The sequence below is a fragment of the Canis lupus genome, chromosome 21 (assembly GCF_011100685.1).
Source record: "Canis lupus familiaris isolate Mischka breed German Shepherd chromosome 21, alternate assembly UU_Cfam_GSD_1.0, whole genome shotgun sequence".
Lineage (NCBI taxonomy): Eukaryota > Metazoa > Chordata > Mammalia > Carnivora > Canidae > Canis > Canis lupus.
The window spans coordinates 18,882,347-18,902,590 of record NC_049242.1 but is presented as its reverse complement, the minus strand read 5'-3'; the positions used below and the strand labels follow the sequence as shown (position 1 = coordinate 18,902,590).

At 41.4% G+C, this 20,244-nt stretch overlaps 1 long non-coding RNA gene and 1 pseudogene across 1 annotated transcript in view; both read right to left on the bottom strand.

Annotated features, from left to right (window-relative positions):
• The window catches only part of LOC119864965, a 309,308-nt gene extending 293,503 nt beyond the window's left edge, over nucleotides 1–15,805 (bottom strand). The window contains exon 1 of the long non-coding RNA XR_005375606.1: nucleotides 15,732–15,805. This is a non-coding gene — a long non-coding RNA (uncharacterized LOC119864965). The remainder of the gene's footprint in view (nucleotides 1–15,731) is intronic.
• A 383-nt stretch (nucleotides 15,806–16,188) lies between these two features.
• LOC608770 lies at nucleotides 16,189–17,399 on the bottom strand (annotated as a pseudogene).
• Nucleotides 17,400–20,244: the final 2,845 nt, after the last annotated feature.

The window sequence follows — 20,244 nt, the reverse complement described above, 5'->3', positions numbered from 1 at the left end:
TTGGCTGCCTGGAAGTAGAGAGCTTTCTGTCATGTATATTCTATTCCATTTATTTCACATTAGCTGTACTGTATGACTATGTTTTGCTCAAATGAGGTTTCCTGGGAAGCAGGCAGGTGTTCACATTTTTATGCAAAATTTAATATATGCAATGCTTAAAACCCCCTACCATTTATTGGTTATCTTCTGTGAGGTGGGTGTTTTAGATACATCGTTATCTTTAATCTTCACAGCAATCCTACAAAGTAGGGGATTATTTGTCCATTTTGCAGATAACATAAAGCTTGGAACAATCAAGTAATGTGCCCAAGGCAACTCAGTTAAGTGAGTGGTGAGTCAGGATTCAAAGACAGAACTCCATGACCCCAGGGTTGTATTATTTCCTCTACCTCACAAAGCAAATAGAAAGATAGAAAACAATTTCTGTGCACATAGATAACTGTTTGTAATTCCCTTCCAAGAGATAAGCTAGAGATAACTATTTTTATGGGAATCAAGGTTTGCAGGGGGCTTACTGCAATGATACATTTTAAAAATCATTTAATATAAACTTAATAGAAGAGTGATGGGCAATGTTTATTTTGCAACTGCATTTTCCTTCAGAAATTATTCATCCCAGTGACCTTTTAAAATGACAACTGGCAAATAAGTATTGCTTGATAATAATTTAAATTTAGAGAAAACTTCGGATAATGAGACATTAAAAGACACCTTGCTTTATTCTTTCAGAAGAGCCAGAGCTAGCTAAGTAAGAGATACAAAAATATAAATTTAATTTTCCCCAATTTATTAATCAGATAACATAGCAACCATATGGAAGACATTTTAAAAATTAATTAAATGACCTACATGGTCATAGCTATAACACAACAGTTGTTTTCATTTTGTTACTTGTGTCTCTAAAGCCTCTCTCAATATGGGATTGCGGAATTTTTATATTTGAAATATTTTTAAGAATAGCATATTGCTAGGAACACAGGATCTTAATAAATATGATTTGATGAAAAAACACCAAAGTTCAGGTTTTGCTCCCAAGAGTACATTGTAACTCAGCTTTATTTGATAAAGAATCATTCACACAGACTGGATCCGCTAGTTACAGCTCATAATGACACAAAAAAATACTGAATACGAGGAGAAAGACATACTTTTCAATGAGATATTAAAGAGATAAAATAAGCTGAAAGATGAGGGAATGAAGAGGTTTTAGAGGGGAAAGTCAAAGGAGGAGAGTTGAATTTCCAGCATGTAGAGAGGTAAGAATATCCTGATGAGCTTTTAAATTTTTTTATTACACATTTTCAACTAAAAAGGTACATCATGTCCACTAATACCCAAAAATGTGTGTGTGTGTGTGTGTGTGTGTGTGTGTGTGTTTAGAATCTACTAATTGCTGAGCCCTACACTGTGATGTAGGTATGGCTATTACCTATTTAGTAATGAGGAAACTGAGGGACAGAGAGTTTATGTGGCATGCACTGGAGAGCATAAGTAATGAGCACAGGCTTTGAGCCAAGTCAATCTGGCTTCAGAGTCTAAGCTTCCAAGCATATACTTGTCTACCATCCATGGAACCATACCTGGAATTGCTGAATGTGGTAGGAAGTTAAACAGGTTAACAGGCACCTGCTAGGTGCTTTGCATGTGTTATCTTTAATTCCTTTCACATCCCTGAGAAGTAGCTAGCATCATCCATATTTGATACACGAAGCAGAGAGAGCCAGAGAGGTTGACCATTTTGTGCAAGGCCACACAAATAGTAAATTAGGAAGCTGTGATTCAAACTCAGATCTGAGTCCAAAGTTTACCCTCTAAGTGTGCTACCTTTCCTCAACTTTCTGATTACCCATCGTCTTTATCATAGAGTAGTAAAGACAGGAGGAAATTTAAATGCATGCCACTATAAGCAAAAGAGAGAGGTAAAGATAGGAAGAACATAAGGGAGGGGGCAATCACTTAAACAGCTAATCTTTGAAGACATATTATTGTCAAGATATTGTGCTTGGTGCTTGGTAAGCAAGTCTTGCCTCAGAGAAATTCTGGGTCCAACAAGCACAATAGATGAGTGTGAGATGACCAGAGAATTGTGGCCAGGAATAAGGAGTGGTATCAGAAGCCCAACAAGGGTGTCTTGTGTAGAGTCCTGGCATTCAAACCCATTTTGACTTCATAGTAAGAGATGGAAACCACATTTCTCTCTTAGCTATATTCCAGGATCTTACTCCAGGCTTAGAAAACTAGAGACAGACTCACTATAGTCCCCAGGGTTGAGAGAAATCTAACGTGCACAGAGGATCATAGGTGGAATCAGAAAACTAATACTGTTCTACATTCATTCATTCAGTATTCATTGAACTCCTGTGTGCCAAGTACTATTTTGGAAGTGAGGGACACAGTAGTAAACTTAATCTTTGTTAGGCTTTTGAGCAATAGTGGAGGAGTAAAAAATAAAAAAATAAATAAAAAATATGTAATATATACCTTTATGCAGTGATAAATGCTTTGAAAAAGAGTAAGGTCGGATATTATGTTCAGAAGTAATGGGGAAGAGGGGCTATGTCAGGAACTGAAGATGAGATGACACCTGAGGAAACACATGAAGGTTGGGAGAGCACCTGTGATTAGGACACTATAGGGAGAAAGGCAAAGTTTCGTCGCCTTGAAGATCCAGGTGTGGGGACAAGGCGACAAGGACGATATGGTAGAGGAGATGAATGAGAGAGAGAGAGAGGCAGGAGGGAGGATGCAGAGGTGGGCAGGGGCAAAACCTGAAGGTCCTCATGGGGGATGTTGTGCCCAAGATTGCGAATCTGAGAAACCACCAAGGAGCCGACAGCATGCAAGCGCACGAGGGTTTATTTACAAGCTCGAGCTTGGGTCCAAGTATATCCCACACAGCGGAGCAGGGACTTGGACCCCGAAGTGGGTTACAGCTGGTTTTCTTATAGGCTGGTCTAGGGGATTTTCAGAAGGGGCGGAGGAATTTCTCAAGTTCTGTTTACATTTTGATATGGGGCTTTTAAGGCCATTGGGCTCTGTTCTCATTCTAATATGGGACTTTCTACCACAGGTGTGGGCTCTGTTGTCTTTCTGATATGGGATTCCCTGCCAGAGGACATTGAGGACATTCTGCAGCTTTTGCCATAAAGTTCAGCTGTTATTCACAGGGGCCTAAGATGGCTGCACTTGTGCTAATGCTAAACTTGAGGTGGGATGGCCTTAATTTTTCTCGGCCTCCACAGGGGACGTGAGGAGTTCAGAATTTATTTTGAGTGTGAGCCACAGGGGTGTTTTGAGCAGGAAAGTCACATGATCTGAGTTCAGTTGTAAAGATTTGGCCAAGCAGAAACAATGACCAAGAGGCTGTATAGCTGTCTAGGTGAGGGTTGACCAGTAGTTTGGACTAGGGTGGGAGCAGTGGAGACAGGGAGGAGTTTGAAAAATAGAACTTTCTGAGAGTAGGAAGTTTGCACTGGGACGGACAATCAACAAATTTTCTTCCTGGAGTCAAGCTACATGGGAAACCAAATTATAAGCCACTTCTAAGTGTACCATGAAAGACAGATTCCAAACCTCCTGTGACCAGAACACTACTTCCTGAAGATAAACCTGATGAGCCAAGAGATGATCAAGAAAGTGGTTCTGTGGTTGTGGAGTGTGAACGAGGGAGTGAGATGAATCAGAAGCTAGTTAGTACCAGGGAGCATGGTAGGATCCAACATTCTCACAGTAGAGATGGTTTTGCCAAGGGGATCAGAAATACTTGAAGCTCCAAGGCCATAATCCCCCCTCTACATTGAAAATCATTTTGCCTTTGAGATCAATGCTCTGACTGGCCCAGAATGTTTGCTACCTAAAATGCTGCTTCAGCTGCACTCCCAGGGTTCACAGTCTTCCATTTTTGCTGGATTTGATTATTATATTATTGTGTGGCTGGGCCTAAAATTTATTCATTACCACCTAGGTGTGCAAAAGAATGTTGCTGTTCCTTTAGGAAAAGGAACTGATCGAAATATTTTACAAGCTTTTATTCCCAGAAGTAGTGGGGTCAAAGGGTGAGATCTTTAGTCACCATTATCCTCTTTAAGATATTGTGGGTTATTTCCACCAAACACATTCTCTTTGGAGAAACTATTTGATCAAATTCAACATTCAACCACTGGCTGTTTCTCTCCTCCAAAGGGTCTCCTGGCCTCCACTCTCTCCTTCGCATGGCATTTTGGTGCAGAGGGAAGGTCACACAACCTCATGGCAGCAATGGGAGGATTTCTAGCTTGGGGGCATGTCCTTACTAGTATCTTCCAGATTTGAATGGGTCCCTTCTGCACCTGTTTCTTCTTTAAAGTAAAAATTTTTTAAATGCATTATGTATGTATGTCTTTGTTTTAAGCATGGCATTGGCATCTACTGATGAAATCTATAGTGCTGGATGACAGTCTCTTGTCTTGAGATACTCCATACTGAGTAACTGCCTCATTTTGGCCACTGACCTCTGAGTGTCCATCATTTTCTCCACACCTCTGGTGCTCCTGCCCCAAGTCACTTGGGAACCCCTGGATCTGCACTCTCTGCAGAGTTAGCCCCCTGAAGGCTTCTCCCTCTCCTTTCTGCCATCCTCCCTGGCTACCTAGAGCAGGGAAGAGGAACAGCCTGTCTCTTCTATTCTCCCACGGCTTCTTGGGGGCTGTTTTGCTGTCTTTGCAGCCCAACCTCTTCTAGGTGAGGGCTCTTTGAAGGAGTCAGACAGCTTACCTAAGCTAAAGGACCTTCTAATCTCTCTCCTTTTGGCATCACAAGTAGAACTCAAAGTCCTCTGTCCCTCCTTTTCACTAGCCTTCTCTATCTTTGTGGCCTTGGCCCTCACCTTTCTTCTGATATTAATGGCTGAAGGGATTCACAGAACAAACCTGTTTGCTGATAAAGAAAAACATGAGGAAGTACTCTTTAGATAAGTTCACCTTTAATTAGACCAGCCCAGGAGCCAAGATAGTGTCAATTACTTATCTCTGCTCTGACCTTCTATGTGTGGCTGATCTTAGGGTTTCACTCCAGGAGGCAACCCCCTTCATAAAAGTTCTTAAGGAATACATGCAGCCCCTTAGGATCCTTAAGAGGTACAAACAGAGCACCATCGGCGTATATACAGGCATATATAAGGAGAAGGAAGGAATAATTAATATTTTAGAAGAATTTATGTGCTAAGAGATTGCTAGGAGATTTACATACAATTTCTAATGAAAACAACAACTAAATGCAATCTCTCCATTACAAATATGAAATCAGAGACTGCCAGAGTTTCAGATCAATATAGTTATCTGTTAATGTATGTCCCACAGGTACTTCAACCCCAAATGCTTATAACCCTTCCATATAGAAGCTCCTCATTCCTCATCTCCATTTTCGTGAACTTTTCCAATATCCAACCAAATTCTAGGGTCTGAAAATTTGTAATCATACTGTACCACTTCCTTTTACTCATTCTTCCATTTAAGCATATGTCAAGTTTTAAAGCTTCTGCCACCTTAATATATTTTCCTTTCTATCCTCTTTATCTGTGTCACTATGCCATCTACTATGTCATTGGCTTTATGAGATATGTATCAACTCTCATTTCAAGAATACAATAGAATCCTAATGGGCCTGTTCCACATCACACTCCACATACCAGAGAGTGGTTTTCTAACACAGAGATTTGATTATATCATGACCTCACTCAAAATTCTTTAGTGACTTTCTATTCCTTCGTTTATAAAGCCCATCCTCCTTAGCATGGCTTGAAAAGCCCCCTGACTTGTTTACTTACAGCCTCACCTCTATGAATCTTGGTGTTTCACATTCTGTACCTTTGTTCCTGCTGTTCCTTTGACCTAAAATATCTGCTACTTCTTCATCTGCCTCTTTCAGTTACCTTACCTGCCAAAACAAATCCTTTCTGATACTCCAGTTAAGATCCACCCATTTTCCTTTGTGTTTCCACAAAACCACATACCATAGGACATTTTCTTCCTTGTGTCTATAGTTATTCAAGTGATATTTGTGTTTGTATCTCTTGTGCCCAGAAAAGTCTCTGGCTTTTAGTTGGGACCTAATAAATTGTCAGTGTCCATGTTGAAAGAGAGACAAAGAAGGAAAGAAAAAGAGCAAAAGTGAAAAAGAAAACAATTAGAGAGTAATGGAATGAAGGAGAAAAAGCATGGGAGAAGAAGGCAGAAATCCGAGGATAAAAGAAAGGAAGTTGGAGAAAGAAGAAAGACATGCAGACTTCAGGATTATTGGCCAAGATCACTCTGTCCACATACTACTAGATCCCCAAGCATTTATTCTGAGTGTAAGATGAAAGCAAACATTGCCTCTTCAAAGCATGCTTGAGAAGTTATCAAGACGTGGGACATTCCCAACTCACCTCTCCGGTTTTCCCCGCTAAGGCAAGGCTTACAGGCATCCTCTGCACAGAACATACTGAGAATGCAGCTAAAGTAAATGTGTTTTCTTCTACGACTGTTATTTTCAAGACAGATGAGTCTAAATGCCTGCTATCCACATCCAAGACCAGTTATCAGCTCCAGAAGCTTCCAGAAGGGATGCCTGACCTCTGGATTGTGATATGGGTGCTTGGCATACACTCATAGAGAAGCTCCCTACCTGACCCACAGATTCATGGACCAGGATTTGCAAGTAAAGTAATTTAGAAGTCAGAAGTCAGCGGACATGGATGTGAACAGGAGCTTCTTCTTTTTCCTCTTCTCCTTCTCCTTCTTCTTCTTCTTCTTCTTCTTCTTCTTCTTCTTCTTCTTCTTCTTCTTCTTCTTCTGTTAAATATTTTGTTTATTTTTAAAAAGATTTTATTTAATTATTCATGAGAGAGAGAGAGGCACAGACACAGACAGAGGGAGGAGCAGGTTCCATGCAAGGAGCCCAATGTGGGACTTGATCCTGGAACCCTAGGATCACACCCTGAGCCAAAGGCAGATGCTCTACCACTAAGCCAACCAGGCATCCCTTATTTGTTTATTTTCAGAAAGAGACAGAACACTTGCAAGCAAGAGGGAAGAGGAAGAAAGAGAGGGAGAGGGAATCTTAAGTAGGCTCCACGTTCAGTACAGAGCCTAACAGGGAGCTTGACCTCATGACCTTGAGATCATGACCTGAGCCAAAATCAAGAGTCAGATACTTAACCTACTGAACCACCCAGATGCCTCAGACTTAAACATGAGCTTCTGAAATCGGAGGCTATGGTAGGTATGTGACTAGAAGGAAAATGAAATATGCATACAAAGAAAGATGAAGTTTATTTATTTAATTCATGGAAATAAAGTGTATATATTTATATATACATATATACACATATACATATGTGCATAATACATATATATATACACGTATACATATGTATATATGGTATACATGAATCAAAGGTTGGGTTGAGAATGACAGAACAACAAAAAGGCAGAGAAACATAAAAAGCTTAATTTATTTCTGGGTTGTCTTGTTAGTTTCTCAGTCAGTTCTCCATTGACTTGATTTTAATTAAGCTTTTCTTAAGCTTAAGAGTTCTGGGAAGGTAAGTGAGTGCAGTGCCAGGTGGGAATATGCTAAGAAGTCCCAGATCTAATTTTTAAAATTCTTCCTTATAGCAAACATCCATTACACAGATTCTGTTGACAAATGACCTGGATGCGGCTGAGGAGTATTGGTTGTTCACTTGTGTTTGGTGTTGACAGAGAGTCTATGCGACCAGGAATGCTAACTTGTCACCTGGCCCCTGGGCTGGAGAAGCAGAATGATGTAAGAGAGAGAGAGGTCAGGATCAGGTGTTGGTAGTTGTCAGGCTAACCACTAACAGCCTGTGTGACCTTGAAGATGCCTGTGCACTTTTCTGAATTTCACTTCTATCAGGTGTCAGGTAAACAAAGGAGACCGTGTTACAGACAAATAGCCCCTCTGAAATTAAAAATCTTTAGATTTTTATTTAAAGTAGACAAAATGTTTTTATAATTCTCTTTAAACAAAGCAAAATAAAAGTAATATTTGTTGTTCCTCCAGTCTGGTGTATCATTCCACCCTTATTTATCTGGCTAATCTCTACTCATCTCTCAAGAATCACCTTAGAAATCTGCTTTTTCAGAAAGCATTTATTGACTACTTCATGTTTCCCTGGTTAATTCCATCTTTGTGCTCACGATCCTCTTTTTTAAGTCTTATCCTAGACTGTTAATTAATTGAGGTCAGGGAGTATGTCTTTTGTTACTTTGGTAACTCTGATACATTGTATAGAATCATCTACATAGTAGATAGATAATAAATGTGTGTAAATAACTGATTGTAGGAATAAATGAATGATAGATAGGTACAATAAGGAATAGAAATAGAAAATGTCTAACATTTTTATAATATTTTAAGTTTTACACATTGTGAATTTTTTTTTTGGGGGGGGAGGGTTGTTTATTTCTTTTCTTGGCCCCTTTTACAGATAAGAACATGGAGGATTGAAGACACTGTAAGTCACTCAAGATGATAGATCATATCCCAGATTACTGGCAAAGCCTTCTGCGAACTCTGGTCATCTAGAGCAGGATCTGTTCTCTTTCTTAACACCAGGCCATTCACAGTAGTTCTCAGCTTACTAGGCTTAACAAGAATGTATACAGTACATTATCTCAAAGCAGAATGGCATCTGTCTCACAAGGTGAAGGGGCAGAGGATGTGCTGGACAAGCTTCTAATCTGGCTGTGGAAAACTGGGAAGATCAGAGTCTATGGGGGACAATGAGGTCAAATGCCTGAATACTTAAGCAAGCCCAAAAGCCAGGGATGTGAAGGCTGCCACTAGGGAACACATGGCTAAATGCCTAATTTATAGTGTGGACATGAGTGCCTTCCCTTTTTACAAATGCTTCCAAAGATAGCAGGGGCATGCATGTAGAGGGCATTTGCAATGATCTGTAAGATAAGAGCCTGGCAACGTAGATCTTATAAAAAAATAAAAAAGGTACTTTTGCTCCCCCTTAAGAATGAAGTTCTAGGAAAGAGAATCAAGGTAAGAAATTATTTCAATCAAAATAGAAAAATCAAATATTGATCTGATATTACATGTGAAGTAATTATATTTATTACAAAAAAATTTTTTTTATACTATTGACCCATCTGTGAGTTGGGAAGCACTGGATTATCTAATCATTCACTCAATCAGTCATTCATGCTGTTATTATTTCGACCCACATTATTGAACATCTATTATGTACAGTCTTGGCAACGACTGACGATTTCTCCATGCATGAGACAGACTCTCTTCTAGAGGACAGGCCAGCAAAACCATGATTTAATGAGCATATATGGATATTCTCTGCTATGCTAAGCATTTCATGAACATTTCATTTTCAAAAATCACAATGACCTTGTGAGGCAAGTTTTGTTACACAATTTTTAGAGATGGGGAAAATGGGACCTAGCTTAAGGGAGCTGCCTAACTAACAGTTGATGAAATGGCAGAGTCAGGCTGGGAATCCAGGTCCTTTAGACAGTGAGCCTTTATGCCAAACCATGAGCTATATGCCGAGCATACAGATTACGATTCATTGATCTGATTAAGGTTCTGCTTTTTTAGCAAACTACCAGCTGCTTTCTATGCTTCTGATCTATGGACCACACTCTGAGCAGCCCCAGGATAGAGGATGTGCTTGTCCAATCAGAGCCCATTTCCCTCTGTTCTTCCTGAGCAGAACCTCATTTTCACTCATGGCTCCTCTTTGCCCACTACAGCCCATGTGACTCAGGACAATCTGACTCTGTCTCCAGCTCCAGACTGTATCTTGATCACTCTCCTGTTCAGGTCCAATATGGTGCCCTCTAGCTATTTAAATTAATTAAAATTAATTAAAATAAAACCTTTATTTTCTCAATTGTGCCTGTAGGCTTCCAGTACCTTAAGAGCCACATGTGGCCAGTGGCTGCTATGCTGGCCAGTGAAGAATAGAGTGTTTTCTCATTGCAAAAAGTCCTATCAGCCATTACTGAAAGTCTAAATCAATTATGGTAATTCTCTTTTCGTTTTTTAATATTTATTTATTTGAGAGAGAGAAAGACAGAGAACAGGGGGAAGGGGCAGAAGGAGAGGGAGAGAATCCTCCAGTAGACTTCCCACTGAGCTCAAAGTCCTATGGCAGGCTGGATCCAGGATCCTGAGATCATGACCTGAGCTGAAATCAAGAGTCGGATGGTTAACTGACTGAGATACCCATGTGCTCCAGTCATGAAAATTCTATGCCCATTTTTTCAGAATTCTCTTTCAGGAGCATGACATTTTTGTAGCAACTGCTATTGGTCTGCATGCACAGTTCAGCTAAACAGACCCAATCTGATTGAAAGACAGGACAATAATCCTTATTTAGGGGAGAGATTTCCTTTTTCTTTCTGTGTAGGCTAAATTAAACAAGGAAATGTATGTATCTAGTTTCTGTTGGCAATCTCGGTGGTCTTCAATGAAAGGAGGTCAAAGCGGGAGCCCTGATTGATGGGTCTTCACTAGGAGCTTTCCTCAGGTTCTGCTTCTGCTTGCATGAGATAATAAACTTCCTTGTGATTTAAAGCATTTTGAGCCTAGTTTCTTTTACTTAAAGCTAAAAGATAATTGAAAGACATCTGTAGTCTAATTTTTTCCAAGTAAGATAAAGTAAGACAAAAAAGGTACAATTATTGCATTTCAAGTACTATCAAGTTTCCTGTGGAAGATTCCTCATGCAGAAAAATACCTGTAACCAGAGGTTCTCAAAGACAGGAGAGAACCATGGTGCCATGGGTGTTTGGAGTAGTAAAAATCTCTTTTCTGCTTTTCTGTGAGTAAAAATCTAGGAAGGCTTCCTAGAGGAAGTGATATTTCAGCAGGATGTCGGAACAGGTAGCTTCTGAGACAATGACAGGAATAAAGGCATTTCAGAAGAGGAAATGGCATATGAAATGGTGAAGAGGTGGGAAAGGCCAGGGATTTCTATGAAAATGGTAAAGTCCTAGCCACTGTGCTTGACATTAGAGCATATATTAAACTAAAATAGAATCAGGCTGCCTTTCTGATTAATGCATGAATATCCATGGATAAGCCTCCTAAACATTTGTTTAGTGTTTCACCCTGTTCAAAATATGGTGAGAAGTATGTTTTTGTCTGCAACACTGCAGAGAAACCAGGCCTAATGTGGTCAGGGTCACAAACTAATACATGATGAGTTAAACATAAACCCACACATCTCCTGGCTTCTGACCCTACTGCTCTGGGGCCTCAAAAAGTGCTGCGGTCTGAAGGTGATCTTCCTTCTCCATTAACCAGGGGCAATCTTGTTCAGTATTCATTTTTAAAAGTATCCCAGTGTGGGTGACTAATTATTTGCTTGCCCAACTACCTCTGCAGACATTACTTTTGTGAATTTCTCCTAAGTTTTAGAAGGAGTGATGGAGAAGTCAGACTGGCCTACAGACATAGACCCCAAACTACAGGAAACATTTCCCAGCCACTTCCCCTTAAGTCCATGGGCCAGGAAAATGTTTTCACATCAGGCCATGAAAATGGTTTTTTTTGGTGTAGCTAATGGTTCATTTCAATGGTAAGTTTTCAGAGGAAGGGATTAACCTGATTTGAACTCTACAACTTCTTTCAAGTTGTTTAGAAAAAACAAAAACAAAAACGTGTTTGCATGTATGTGTGTATGTGTGTATGTGTGTGTGTGTGTGTGGTCTGTAGACAGAGAGAGAGAGACAGAGAGAGAGAAATAGAGAGAGATGTTTATTTTTTTATTATTTTTTTGTATATTTTCTTATTGGAGTTCGATTTTCCAACATATAGTATAACACCCAGTGCTCATCCCGTCAAGTGCCCCCCTCAGTGCCTGTTACCGAGTCACCACACTCCCCGACCCACCTCCCTTTCCACTACTCCTTGTTCATTTCCCAGAGTTAGGAGTCAAGCGAGATGTTTAAAGCCAGTATGTCAAGATATTCATGATTGGTGAAAGGTTAAAAAAAAAAAAAAAAAGGCACAAGGTAAACAAAAGAAAGGTACTATTTCTTTTTCAATTTTGTTGTTAATATGAATACTTTCAAAATGAAAACCAAAAATAAATAACTGAAACTGTAACGTGGATAGAATTGCTTGGAGTTGGCCCATGAAGTCAGCCATGGGCCACCCATTCTAAGGTGGGCAATTAAAAGTTAAGGAGACTGCTCTTGATACAGACTGGTAGGCCGGCCTGCAAATCTCATCTGTAAAGTGTCTGACCCAAAAGAGCTGCACAAGTAATGCTACTTTCTTGCAAGGGTATGCTCCCTTTGATACCTGCCGGCCACTAAAGCCTATACACTGTCATCTCCACTTTGCAGGCTTGAATCCAATTCAGTTTCTTAACCTGCTGCACCTAACATATAACATTGAAACTCATTTTGTCTGACTCCAAAGCCCATTGTATACCACTAGATTAAGGCTTTGTGATAAGAACACACTGGCTAGAATTATATCTAAGCATGGGTAACTACTTGAGGTGGGGGTGGGGAAGCTAAGTGGTAGACATAGAATACAGATACTGGTATTTGAGAAGTCTAGAAGGAGATTTAGGTTTGCTGTGCTTTGAGTGCTCAAATCTCAAAACTGGGGTCCCCGACTCTTTACCCAGTTGTAAGAGATGGAATCTGGGGTATGAGTCAGGGAGCAACAGAAGACACCCACATAGGTCAGGGAGCCCCAAATGAGTTCATTTTTGTTCACAAGAAGGAAGATTGCTGAACCTTCTTTTGGCTGAGAATGTATGAGAAGCAAGAGGGTTCAGGACCATCATGGACCCAAGCAGAGGAATATGGTGGAGTAGGAGGAGGAAGACTGACTGATACTAGCTGTGTGGAATACAGGAACCATCCTCAATGAGGCAGTGGGCCTTATTAGCAAAGAACATTTGGGCTGAGATTCTCCAGTCCTCTCCATCTTACTCCATTATGAGAGAATAGAAGCACGGAGTGATACAGAGCAGGGAACAGCCAACTTATCTAAATGTTAATGATAATAATTACTGGCCTGGAGAAAATCTCTTAGTTTAACTGAAATATTTCATAAACATCACTGGGAGGATTTGTGTGGGGTTAGCTGTTCTCCCAGCAACAAGCAGCCTTTCTCAGGGCTAACACAACCTCCCCAAGGAAAATTAACACTCCGAGGGCTGACAGGGGAGTGTACATGGGACTCTTTGAACATACTGCCAAAAGAGGGAAGAAAGAATGTAGTAGGTGAAGGTCATGGCGGCAGAGGCTGAAACCCTGGAGGCTGAGTGACTACGTGTAGTACGATTAACTCGGACTACATTCTTGACTTTCATCAGCCAGTCTCCCATTTACAACACAAGGCTCCCTCAGCCAACAAACCATCAACTTATTTGGGATGCTTTTACTGAGAGGGAAAAGGTCAGAATGCAGAGAAGAAGAAAGTATGGGGACTGTGGGGGAAGAAGGTAGATGTATAGCTGGCCAGCCTGGGACTAAGAAAGTACCATGGATCATGGGATCTGGTGAGAGTCAAGATTTGGTAGGAGATCTTTACAACAAAGATGCCCAAAATACAAGATCTGATGCAGTAGTAGCAGCAGCAGCAGTAGCAGCAGCAGCAGCAGCAGCAGCAGCAGCAGCAGCATTTGCAAACTTGTTAGAAAGGCATGATCTCAGGTCATAGACCAAGACCTGAATCAGAAACTGAGATGGGGTCCAACCACCTATATTTGTTTTTTAAGATTTTATTTATTTATTTGAGTGAGAGCGAGAGAGAGCACAGGGAAGAGGGAGAGGGAGAAAGCAGGGACCCTGGGATCATGACCTGAGCCAAAGGCAGACCCTTCACCAACTAAGCCACTCAGGCACTCCACCCATCTGTATTTTTATGGGCCTTCCGGGTGATTCTGACATCCTGATGTAAGAGAACCATGGGTTACACTCAGTTTCTCCTAAGTTCCTACAAGGGGCCAGGGATGGTGTCAGATACAGGTTCAGAGAGATCAAAAGATGACACAGGGACTAATAAAAAGTGGATCTTGGTCACCATGAGCTGGCGGAAATAAGCCAAACAAATGAGAAAGGATGAGACAAGCGTAACACAAATAAGCGCTGAGTGAAGGCAACATGCATGCAGAAGGGCAGAAGGGCAAGTTTAAGAAGTTCTTCTCAAAGACCTGGGGGGAGATTTGAAACTAGATCAATAGAGCAGAGTTATAAAATGTGGCATTTAATACTATAAAGACTTCTCTTCTGTATGCATTTTCTTCTTTCTTTCTAACAAAAAAAAACCTGCCCTTTTGCATTTTTGTTGTTGTTGCTGTTGTTGTTGTTAGCAATGTATCACAGGGAAAGACTAGATTTCATTTCCTAGTCACCTTATATCTAGAGACGGTCAATGAGACACAAAGGTGAACTGTTAGGTAGTTCACTGGGGAATCCTTGAATGGATACAGTTACAGAGTATGTAGATTATTACATTTGTGTCTCTCTTTCCTCTACTTTCTGCCTGACATGTATGTGATGACTAGAACTCCACCAACCACTCTGTGTCCTTGAGGATAAAAGTCTCTTGCTAAGAACTATGGATAGAAAGATAGAAAAAGTGGCATACCTGCTAAATTTGTGAGGTCAAAAACACTCTCTAGCCTATTCATCATCTGGACTTTTTTTTTTTTTTAAACGTGAGACAATAAATTTGCACATTTTTAAGCCACTGTAATTGGGCCTCCATTACTACCAGTTAAAGACAATCCCTAACTCATAAGGTCAGGAAGATCATTCTAGACCGAGAAAACCGTGGAAGCAAATGTATGCTGTGAATGTGCATGGCATACTTGGAGAACAAGCTCAGGACAGCAGGACAGTGAGATGTGGAGAGCAATGCAGAAGGAGGTAAGGCAGGGCCAGCCTTCTGGGGCCGGCCAGAGGAGCAAACAGGAGGAATTTTCTTAGAAAGATGGAAGGTTCTTAGTATTCTAGTGTGTCTTTTTCTATAGAGACCTTTAACTCAGGGGGCCTCAAGATGACCCTCTCCTTGCTAGCATCTCATTCGTTCACCCATTCCACAAGTCAGAACACGAGACACAATTTCACACCGTGTCCCCAAAGCCCATAAGTGACCAGATCTCAACAAATCATCTCTTAAAACTTGCCCATATGCCCCTTTACCCACTTCTGTCACCAGGACCCAAATCCCACTTCAATTCTCCAGTTAAAGTGCTGACAGCTTCTCTGTCATCTCCTTGTTGCCAAAATGAAGGCTTCCTCTCCATGCCCCTCACTGTAGCTGGAGTGACATCTAAAAAGGCAAAATTGATGCCAGCATGGCATAAAGCCTTGTTTGTACCTTTTCATTCCAAACAGTCCCCTGAGTGTTCTACAGGATTCAAATGGATGTTCAGGGGTGAAGAAAGAAATATTTGTGTGTTTTAGCGATTTTTGGAAAATGCTGGAATTGAAGTAAATTAAACAGCTTTACTTTTTAGCAGATTTAATATGCTGATGTGCAACATGTCCCAGGACAAAGGCTTTTTCACAGTTACATGTCTTTGGCTCATGTCCTAAGGAGCACCTTGTGAGAACTGGGGATTGTAGTCCAACATCATGAAGGCCAGGCTCCATAGCCTCGGAGGCCTCTATAGTCTTGCCTCTGCTGGCACTGCCAAGCTCCTCCCAAGCCCCTACTAGGATCCTCAGCATACCGCAAAGCAAACTCACACTTGTCCTTTGATGCTGCTGTTCCTCTGCTTGAAATGTCCATCCTTCATCTTCATATGTTGAAACTCTTCCCTTGAAAGAACGAACCCAAAAATCATTTCCTGTAACAAAAATGTCCTAGATCCATACCTCACAGTTTCAAGCAGAAAATTGTAGCTCCCTCTTTTACACTTAAATATTATGTGTATCTTTACTAGACAATTGCTATATTTCTATTTTTTTTTCCTGTGGGTCACTGAGGCCTTTTTATTCTGCACATAAAACCATTGGGGATCTTGCCTGTGGACACCTTGAGATTATTACATAGACAGACCTGGCTCCAGACCTGGCTTGTTGGAAGTGAGGTGAGAAAGCAATGATTTGGACCAATCACATGTTTACAGAGCTAGGGTTCCCAGCAGGGTTCCAGATGGTCAAGTCTGGCTTCTGTAGCAATTCTAAGGAAGCTTTGAGAACATCACGGGTTGGGGAGAGGGCAGCTAACTAGCACAGGGACCTGCCACTTTGGGCTGGGGGCCTCGAGCTGCCCAGGGGAGCAGAGGTCTAACAGCCGACTCAGGACCACAAGGTAGGCCACCTGGACCTTACTTGGCAGGGGGTTTCTGAAGCTTCTGCCGGCGAACTTGGCCTTGCTACCCAGTTCCTCTTCAGTTCTGAGGATCTGGTTGTCTTTGGCCAAGTGCTCGGATCTGCATGGTGTACCCGTCTTGATCTGCCCAGTGCAGGGTCCCACCACCAGGTCGGCGATGAAGGTATCTTCGATCTCCCCGGAGCAATGCGACACCATGACGCCCCACCCATTGGACTGGGTCAGCTTGCACACCTCAAGAGACTCGGTCACAGAGCCAATCTGGTTCACTTTAAGCAGGAGGCAGTTGCACGATTTCTTGCCCACAGCCTCAGAAATCCGCTTCGGGTTGGTCATGGTGAGATTGTCCCCCACCACCTGGATTCCAGTGAACTTCTGCCAAGCTTCCCAGACATCCTGGTCAAAGGGGTCTTCGATAGACACCAGTGGGTAGCCCCTGATGAAGGACTTGTAGAGGTCAGCCAGCCGGTCAGGAGTGATGTACCTTCTGGGGTCATCAGGGGACTTGAAGTCCAGGTCATACTTCCCAGACCTGAAGAACTTGGAAGCAGCTACATCCATGCGGTGACCACCTTATCGGTGTAGCCAGCCTTCCCGATGGCATTCTTCAGCAGTTCCAGAGCTTCTTTGTTCTCCAGGATATTAGGAGCAAATCCACCTTCATCGCCCACATTGGTGGCATCTTTTCCCTATTTCTTCTTGATGACATTCTTCAGGTTGTGATAAACCTCTGCTCCCATGTGCATGTCCTCCTTGAAGTTAGCTGTACCAATGAGAAGGATCATGAACTCCTGCACGGCCAGCTTGTTGCCAGCATGGGAACCACCGTTGATGACATTGAAAGCCGGAACTGGCAGGATAACTTCAGAATTGCCAGCCAAGTCAGCAATGTGGTGGTACGGGGGCACCTCCTTCTCGACAGCCCCCACCTTGCAGACAGCCAGGGACACTCCCAGAATAGCGTTTGCACCAAATTTAGATTTATTCTCTGTCCCGTCCATCTCGATCATCAGTTTGTCAATCTTTTCCTGCTCCACAACGTTCACTTTCTTGCTAGTCAGGGCAGGTGCAAGAGTTAGGTTTAGACTAGCATGCTTGCTTCTATGTTGAGAGTGGGGACATCTTGAAGCTGAGGATTGTTTATCATCTATTTATCCATCCAACCATCCATCCATCCATCTACCTACTTATCTTTCCATCCATCTATCAACAAAGATAGGTCTACCTAGTACTCAAATCAAACATTTTGAATTAAAAAAAAAAGTGGTGTACATGTTAATTTAACAAAAACCTATTTGTATTACAAATTCAGGTTATGGTGGAACTGTATCTATGTGTAATAGCTATCTATCAGTATATATTTATAAAATCAGTTTGTTTGTTTGTTTGTTTATATTATTTGGTCAATACTTTAAGCAAAAATGAAGGGGATAAAGTTTTTTATGGGACCAAAATATATCAATGTCCTCATCTCAATACTCAATTGTTTACTTAGCAACATGCTTACTTTAGATGTCGCATTCCTTGTGGTTAGGGGCTGTCATTTGCCCATGTTTGCACCTTTGTGCCCATCACTGTGTCTGGGGATAAAGGGCATTTATACAGTGCTGTTCTCTGGTCTTCTGAACTTAATCTTTCTTCCCTTCCTAAGCTATGTCTATAAGTCGAATTGTCTGGAATCCCTTTCCTGATATTATAGTCCAAATTCTCACTTTCTTTTCTTTAAAATAGATTTTATTTATTTATTCATGAGAGACAGACAGAGAGAGAGAGAGAGAGGCACAGAGACATAGGCAGAGGGAGAAGCAGGCTCCATGCAGGGAGCCTGACGTGGGACTCGATCCTGGGTCTCCAGGATCATGCCCTGGGCTGAAGGTGGCGCTAAACCGCTGAGCCACCTGGGCTGCCCCAAATTCCCACTTTCTGAGGGCTCTTTCTATGCACTACCATTTTTAAGTTGTATTTAGATTCCAGCTTTGCAATCTGATAAATACAAGAAGATGGTGGTAAAGACTTTGCTATAGACTAAATGTTTGCACTCCCCCATTCATATATTGAAATCTTTGCCCCCAATGTGATGGTACTTGGAGGGACCTTTGGGAGGGAATTGAGTTTAAATGAGAACATGAAGGGAGAATTCCTATGATGGGATTAATGCTCTTCTAAACAGAGGAAGAGACTGGAGAGCTCTCTTTGCATGCACACAGCAAGGAAAGGCCATGTAAAACATAACCAGGAAGGGGGGCTTCACCAAAAACCTGACCATGCTGGTACTTTGATCCCAGACTTCTAGCCCATAGAACCATAAGAAATAAATGTTCATTGTTTTAGACACCTAGTCTATGGTAATTGTGATAGTAGTCCAATTTATGAGTAGAACATGGATGTGTATATCTGTTGCAATTAGGTATTGAGAACATGCACAAGCCATCTACTTTAGCACTAACATCATACCAATTTTTAGAAAGGGTGTCCTGAAGTTCTACTGGGTCACTCTGTAAATAGCACCTGGAGTTTAAAAACTAGGGTGTAGAGAAGAAAGACATATAATTAACAAGCAGCATGCAATTATTTAATGGTATCATTTCTATAAAAATACATGTAAAAATTGATTCCCCCATCTGGACTGTAAATGCAAAGAAATGGGACTTTTATCCCCCTTTCTTCTAACTCTTCTATCCTTCGTAGTTTGTGCCATATTATGGTTTATAATCACTCATCAAACATTTTTAAGCTCCTACTATGCCCAGGCATGTGAGATCAACTTTATAGAACGAGTTGAATTGAAATGATTGAAATGAATGGGTTATTCCCTTTTTCCCATGATTTTTCTTCATGAAAAGCATGGAAATGAATTCACAGTCTAACTTCTACCCATCTTTCCTGCTCCCTGCTAAAATTATGCTACTATCCCCTTATGTCCCAAGCTGTGATCAATCTCTTCTTGCCTTATTCTTTAACTGCATTTTATTTTTACTTATCTTAAGCACATATTACAGCACCTCTTGCACTCTTGCTTATTTTACTTACTGTTTTGGATGTCTCGTGTGCTCTGCCCATTGGTGTGGCCTAGAGGCACTCAGATGTGAGCCCAACAGTACCTTGTTAATCGGCAGGGGCATCTCTCACTTCTCCTGGGAGCTCCTGCAACACCTCTGGCACTCATGCATACGTAGCCTAGAAGCGTGAGGGAGCAACCACACCATGGGCATCCCTCAAGTAGTGGGGATTGGGAGCTGGTGGTCCATAATTCTGAGACACAGTCTATCATACATCTCAGAGGAGCATAGTGGATTTGAACTCCAGTTGCCCATAGATGTCCAACTTGGCACCATACATTCACATTAGCTTTTGCACCCTCCCTCTTTCACTCTTTTCAGTGTTCTTCTCATCTCTGAATCATTTTGCAAGTTAGCTACCTACCTACTGGCCCTTTCTCATGCCCTGAAGTATTGGTGGTGCTAGAGGAGAGAGGGGCACCTAGTCCAACACTCCTATACATCTCATCTACCAGATTCTCAGCTCTCCAAACAAAGAAGCCACATTTCCTAATGTGTTACACATTCCCAGCCTCAGAGCCAGGTCTGGCACTGATTAGGTGTCCAAAATATCAGTTGAACTTATTGAACAAAACTTGTGAGGTCTGAAAGGGCAGAAAGAACACTCTTAATTCATTTGTTTATTTAACAAATATTTATCTGTGTTATTCTTATGCCAGGCACTGCTCTGGTGGCTACAGGCAGAGGAAACAAGCATAATCTCAGCCCTTAGAGGTTGCATTCTAGTGAGAAGAGAAAACAAGCCAATGAATATGTAATATATGAAATGGTAAAAGATACTGTGGAAAAATAGATCAAGGATAGGTCAGCCAGTTAAGGGGGTAAGTAAAATTTTATACAGGGTTGGAGAAGGCTATATTGGGAA